This window comes from Odocoileus virginianus, chromosome 34, assembly GCF_023699985.2.
Source record: "Odocoileus virginianus isolate 20LAN1187 ecotype Illinois chromosome 34, Ovbor_1.2, whole genome shotgun sequence".
NCBI classification, from domain to species: Eukaryota; Metazoa; Chordata; class Mammalia; order Artiodactyla; family Cervidae; genus Odocoileus; species Odocoileus virginianus.
The window spans coordinates 25,781,672-25,788,881 of NC_069707.1; positions in this window are offsets into that span (position 1 = coordinate 25,781,672).

Below are 7,210 nucleotides of genomic sequence, written 5' to 3' on the forward strand. Positions count from 1 at the left end.
CATGTATTCATACACACACTTAGGATATGCACACTGTTCTGTCACTTTCTCTTTTTACTTCACAGTGTATCTTAGATTCTGTTCCATATTGACATGTGTAGAACTTGTATGTTGTAGATACAGTCATATATTAAGATTGATGTGATAGCTCCCCAGGTTATTCCAGTCAGAACTGTCACGTGATTTTTCCTGGCGAGGCCCCTACAACTGCATCTGCCTGAGCTTTAGGTCTGTCTTTCCTTTCATCCTACTAATCATTCAGTTCTTAGCTTCTTCTTTTTCTTTTTATAGAAACACATCCGCCATGGATTGCTGCCTCTTGCGATTTCTTCCTTCTTTGTCATGTGGAAATACAGTTGTTCACTCACTAAATATTTATTAAGGCTTTTCTACCTCTCTGGAATACAGTGTAAAGTAGGGGACAGAATCTACAGGAACTCCTGTCAAACTGGAGATTGCAGGATTGTAAGCAAGTGGTTACAATGCTACACTATAAATAAAATGAAGTAAGAGAGATAGGAATGGAATGCTTTGGGAGCCTGGGGTAGGCATGGGGGGAAAAGAAGCAGCTAACAGGGCATGAAAGATGAGCTACTATAAGAAAGACAATTTATATATATATAACATATATATGTGTGTGCATATGTAAAATACACAGGTTTCCCAGGGGGCGTTAGTGGTAAAAACCTGCCTGACAAAACAGGAGACCAAGAGATGAAGATTTGATCCCTGGGTCGGGAAGATGCCCTGGAGGAGGGCGTGGCGACCCACTCCAGTATTCTTGCCTGGAGAATCCCACGGATGAAGAGTTTGGTGGGCTTCAGTCCATGGGGCTGCAGAGAGTCAGACACGACTGAGTGACTAACACACTACTTAGGGATCTCTTGGTTTTGACGGTTTCTTGGACTTCCCTTGTTTTGATGACCTTGACAGCTGTGAAGTAGGTCAGTGTATTGCAGGATGACTCACTATTGGAATTTATCTGATGTTTTTCTCATGATTAGATGGGGGTTATAGGTTTTGGAGAGGAAGAAGTTATATGCCATCTTCATCATATCTATTATGCTTTATAACCTACTTTTCACTCAAAAATAAATCAAATGCATATTTTCTACTCTCTCTCTCTCTATATATATATATATATATATAAATATAAGTATATATATATAAATCTGTAGCATTCTTAATGGTGATAATAATATTCTGTTGTATGGATGTAGCAAAATTCGTTTAATCACTACCTCTTACTGGAAACTGTAGCATTTTCATGCTGCTCTCTCAGGATATTTGTACAAACATCCTTGCAAATTTGTCTGAGGATTTCCTTAGGTTAAGTCCTGAGCTATGGAGCTGCTAAGGTAAATGGTATTCACTTTTTCTTAGTTTTTTTAAAATGCTTTTGATACATAATACTAAAATGCCATCCAGAATACTTATTAATTTGAACTTCTAGCAATCATGTTTCAGTGCTGTTTCCCCACATTCTAGGTAATGCTGATTATTATTCTTTTCAATCTTTATTATTTATTATATTTGACTCTTTATTTTTCTTTTCCACCTCTGTCAACTATAGTAGAAGATGTATCATGTTGCATTATATTTGTGTATTATTTTCTGCTAGACATTGAGCTCCTAAAGAAAAAAGACTATATCTTCTTCATTTGCCAATACCTAGAGTCTAAGTTACTGCCTGAAAGAAGTAGGGGATGTGATCTGACAAGAGAATTCATGCTAAGGAGGGAAAGGGTTTTCACCATCCCTGGGTGCAATTGCATCCTCTGGGCCAGTGACCTGTGTGCATTATGTAAACAAAAGGTGTGACTCTAATAGTGTGCGCGTCAGACCAGGAAGGAGAGAAATCTACACTAGACCAAAAGAAGGTATCAGGATCTTGCCCTTTTCCTCAAATAACAAGCACAATGGCTGGGGATTTATTTTACCAACTCTAAAAAGGGAAGATCACCTGATAGTTCCTTTAAGCTATAATGCTGTTAAAGCATTACATAGCACAGCTTTTTAAAACACTTAGATAATAGTTGTATTTCCAGATCAAAAAGAAAAACTTTAGTCACAGTATCTTGAATTTGTGACCTTACTTATCAGTGAGAGCTACCAAAAATTTTGTTCTCCTTTTATTCTGCATACTTCTCCAATGTTTTATTTATTTATTCATTTATGTTATTGTTGTTCACTCTCTAAGTCATGTCCGACTCTTCACGATCCCATCACTGCAGCAAGCCAGGCTCCCCTGTTCTCCCTTATCTCCCAGATTCATACAGTTTCTTATCAAACCTTGACTCTCCCCTTTCCCATACTTTGCTCTTCTAAATTTTAATGTCACTTATAAATGTATTGTGTAGCCTTAATGATATTAATAAATGTCATTGTTTCTATTTGTTACTAGAAGAGGATGCCACACAGAAAGGAAAGGAATCTGTATTTTCATAGTAAATACTTCTAGATTTGTTTTCCAATTTTGCAAGATTGACTCATTTAGTAGGGTCTGAAAAAAGAAACAATGTTTTTGAGCCCAATGGTAATTCATCTGACTCCTAAAAGTGAAAGTGGAAGTGTTAGTCACTCAGTCATGTCCCACTCTTTGCAACCCCACGGACTGTACCCCCACCCCCCCCCCCCGCCCCCTCGCCCCAAGTTCCTCTGTCCATGGAATTCCCCAGGCAAGAATACTGGAGTGGGTAGCCTTTCTTTTCTCAAGGGATCTTCCCAACCCAGGGATTGAACCTGGGTCTCCTGTATAGCAAGCTGATTCTTTGTTGTCTGAGCCACCAGGGGAGTCCCTGTCGGACTCCTAAGACTACTAAAATTTTCATTTTCAGTGGGAGATTTCCTTAAGGTGATGCTATTTAGAGAATTCTCACATCTAAGAATTTCCATTATATTCTTCACAGGAGCTTCACCATCCCTCCCAATTATCACTTAACCTCTCTGGGTTATAGGAGTGCCCTTACTATTCCTCCAGTCTAGACTGGCTAAGAGGCTGACAGCAAGTTGCAAGATAGGATGAAAAAAAAAGAACAGTCATCCTTAGGACATGATGAAGAAAAATTTTAAAAATCTAGACAGGTTCCTGGAGTAGGAAATGCTGTAGTATTAAAATTAACTTTACAGTTTGAATCTTTTTATTATCTATAATAAATCTCAGTAGCTAAATCCATCAGCAGAGGAAAATGACTGATGCAATTTTATTACATAAAAGAGAGAGGTTTACAAGACTGTGATAAAATATCAAAACAAGTATTTTGCAGTGAAACAAACCAAACCATTGTCTTGTTTGTTCATTAGTTAATTTACAACAAAATTATTTTTCCTTTACATACATATGGAGCCACTGGCATTTAAGTTCAGTGTTTTAAAATTACGTCTAGCTTGTTTTTCTTATGTCAGTAATTTCTCTTACTAATTGTCTCAGTTTGGTTATTTAACAATTATCCAGTAATTCCTTTCATTGAAGCATTGTGAATAATAATGATATTTGAAGAAGTAGCAGTCTCTATTGAAGTTAAGTTAGTTTATGTTTTAATGACATAGTTTTTGTTGCTATGTTATATTTATTATTCACCTAACCATGCCTAGACAACCTTACTACTAACTCCTAATCTAGAATTGAAAAATGTGTTAAGATAAATAGAAGTTGAAAGAATAAGGAATAGGAAACACTGAGGAAGTTAAACGTCATTTGAATTATCAACGTTGTCTACCTGAGACTGCAATGGAGAGAGAAGGAGGGGATCAGAATTGAGTTACAAGTAGCCTCTTACTGTTTCTATCTTTAAAGGATCAAACTTGATAGGGATGAATGTTCCCTGACAATGTGAGGAAAGGAACTTGGGGCTCAAAGTCTCCTCAGTCACACTGGAGTTTAGGCATTTAATGATGGATTGATAATCATCAGGAATTTAGGTAAACTAAAATGAAAATGACTGAATCCCATCACTTCAATTACAGAAGGTTAAAGTTTTTAGAATAATTAGAGTATTACAGCTACACTAAATCTTTCAGATATGAAGTTAGGTATATATAATTCCCAATAATATATTTCAGGAAAGAAGTTCCCTAGGACCTATGAACCTTCTTGGCAGAGTAACATGCGAAGTAATGTCAGCCTAGTCAGATGTTTTGAAAAAACAAGACTTTCGTGGGAGGGATAAATTTAGCCATTGTATAAGTCAGTCAAGACTTTTTGAATGACTGTGAACTCATGATGGCAGAGGCAAACTTTCCCACATAAAACAATGAGAGAATAGTGTTCTCCCTTCCTAAACTCTCTTCCCATCAGGTCCCTGCCCTCCTCAAAAGCCCACTGTCCTTTCCTCTCTTTTAGAGAAGTATCTCCCCATATCTGTGCCATGGGAACACTGTTATTCTAAAATATGGTAATAGATTGTGCTGAAAAATAGATGCCTATGGGAAAAAAAGAAATCCTAAAACGTGTTTTTAATTCTATGTATGTAAGAAAAACTCTAAACACCTTTAAGAAATCATTAATATGTAATAATTTGTCTTTAAGAAATGGAATGGTGGGAGGGGGGATCGGGATGGGGAACACATGTAAATCCATAGCTGATTCATGTCAATGTATGGCAAAAACCACTACAATATTGTAAAGTAATTAGCCTCCAACTAATAAAAATAAATGACAAATAAATAAATAAATTTAAAGAAAAAAAGAAAGAAAGAAATGTAATGGCAACTTCTGTACATCAAAAAACAGTTTAAGGGCTTCCCTGGTGGTCCAGTGGTTAAGAATCTGCCTTGCAATGCAAAGGATGCCAGTTCAATCCCCGGTCCAGGAAGATCCCACATGCTGAGGGGCCACATGCACCACAACGACTGACCCTGCACCCTAGAGCCCTTGAGCTGAAACTACTGAAGCCCACCTGCCCTAGAGCCAGTGGTCCACCCCAAGAGAAGCCCCTGCAGTGGGAAGCCTGTATGCCACAAAGAGAAAGGAGCCCCCACTAGCCACAACCAGAGAAACCCTATGCACAGCAGCAAGACCCAGTACAGCCACAAACAAAGAAACATTTGTAAAAGTTGGATTAATTATTTAAAAAAAAAAAAAAACACGTTAAAAAAGTTAAAAGACAGGCGTTGGCCCAGGTGTTCGGGAAGGAGGTGCAGGCCGAGTGTAAAATTCTGTTCGAATGAAATGAAAGAGAACAATGCAGGCCTCCAGCCCACTGGTGCCTTTACATTGGATTGACTTTGGCTGTGCAGCGCTGGCTGCCCCTGGTGGGATCAGTGGCTATGCAAAAGCAGGCAGTGTCCTGTCCTTGGCTGCCGGGCTCCTCTGCGGTGGCCGAGTGGGCCTGGGTACATATCAGCTGTCTCAGGATCCAGAACATTTTGCTTTTCCTAGTTACTTCTGGAACCTTGGCTGGCATTATGGGAATGAGATTCAGCGACCCCTGCCAGCTTGCCGATGGTCGCCAAACTTGGAGTTAGTGTCTTGGGTGAACTCCATCAGTAATAGTCATGGCCCAGCTTGGACTCATGAAGAATTTGTAAACTTCCACTATTTTTATTATTAAGATAAATAAGTATAGCATTTTCATGTACTCTGACATTTTACTTAAAACAAAAACAGACAAGAAGACAGCACTGAGCTTTGCAGAGAAAAAAATCAGTCATTATCATGACAACCCTAAGGAGGTAGGTAGAATGTAACACAAGAGTTCCTTCCTATCATGCTGCTGCTGCTGCTAAGTCACTTCAGTAGTGTCTGACTCTGTGCGACCGCATAGATGGCAGCCCACCAGGCTCCCCCGTCCCTGGGATTCTCAAGGCAAGAACACTGGAGTGGGTTGCCATTTCCTTCTCCAGTGTGTAAAAGTGAAAAGTGAAAGTGAAGCCACTCAGTCATGTCCGACTCATAGCCACCCCATGGACTGCAGCCCACCAGGCTCCTCCATCCATGGGATTTTCCAGGCAAGAGTACTGGAGTGGGGTGCCATTGCCTTCTCCATCCTATCAAACCCTCGTACAATTTGATTCTTGTATGTTGGTGTTATCTGTTCTTTCTGTATCTCTAGGTAAAATCTCCAGGGATAGGATGTTAGGGTGTCACCGTTGGGGCATCCAAAGCTCTGTGCCCTACTTAACCCCCAAAGCTCAATGCCCTACTCAAGGAACAGTGTGAAAAGGATCTCTTAATGAGATTTAGGATATCTGTTCTTTTGCTTATCTTAGAGCAAAGACCTACTTTGAAATTATGTTAAAATCAATTAAAATAAATTTTACTGTAAATAAAAAATAGTTAAAAGACCATTGAGACTGGAGAAGTTACATGCTGCACACTTAAGTGACAAAAAATTGGTATCAAGAGTATATAAAAATATTAGCAAAAGATATGAACAGGTAATTCACAGAAGAGAAAATTAAAATGATCAATAAACATGAAAAGATGCTCAAATTCACTAGTGATGGAATGCAAATTGCAACTGAAGATACCATTTCATACTCAGATTGGCAGAAAACTGAAAAGTCAGAAAATGTGGAGTGCTGTGAAGAATGTGAAACAACAGGTGGGAGTATGAATAAGTACCACCCTGGAGAGTTGATTGGCAGTATCTAGTAAATTAAAGATGTGCTTCACTCATGGTTCAATATTTTTGCTTCTAAGTACAAGAACATGCACAAGAAAATAGACCAAAAAATGTTCATCACAGTATTGTAATAGCAAGAATTATAAGTAACATACAGAGCTTTCATGGTGAAAGTGAAAGTTACTCAGTCATGTCTGACTCTGAATACTCCAGAATACTGGAGTGGTAGCCTTTCCCTTCTCAGGGGATCTTCCCAACCCAGAGATTGAACCCAGGTCTCCTGCATTACAGGCGATTCTTTACCAGCTGGGCTACCTGGGAAGCCCAAGAATACTGGAGTGGGTAGCCTGTCCCTTCTCCAGGGGATCTTCCTGACCCAGGAATTGAACTGGAGTCTCCTGCATTGCAGGCGGATTCTTTTCCAACCTAGCTATGGTGGTTCAGTGGTAAGGAGTCCGCCTGCCAATGCAGGAGACTTGGGTTTGATCCTTGGATCAGGAAGATCCCCTGGGGAAGGGAATAGCAACCCACTCCAGTATTCTTGCCTGGGAAATCCCATGGACAGAGAGCCTGGTGGGCTACAGTCCACGGGGTCACAAAAGAGGTGGACATGGCTTAGTGTCTAAACAACAACAACGGGGGCA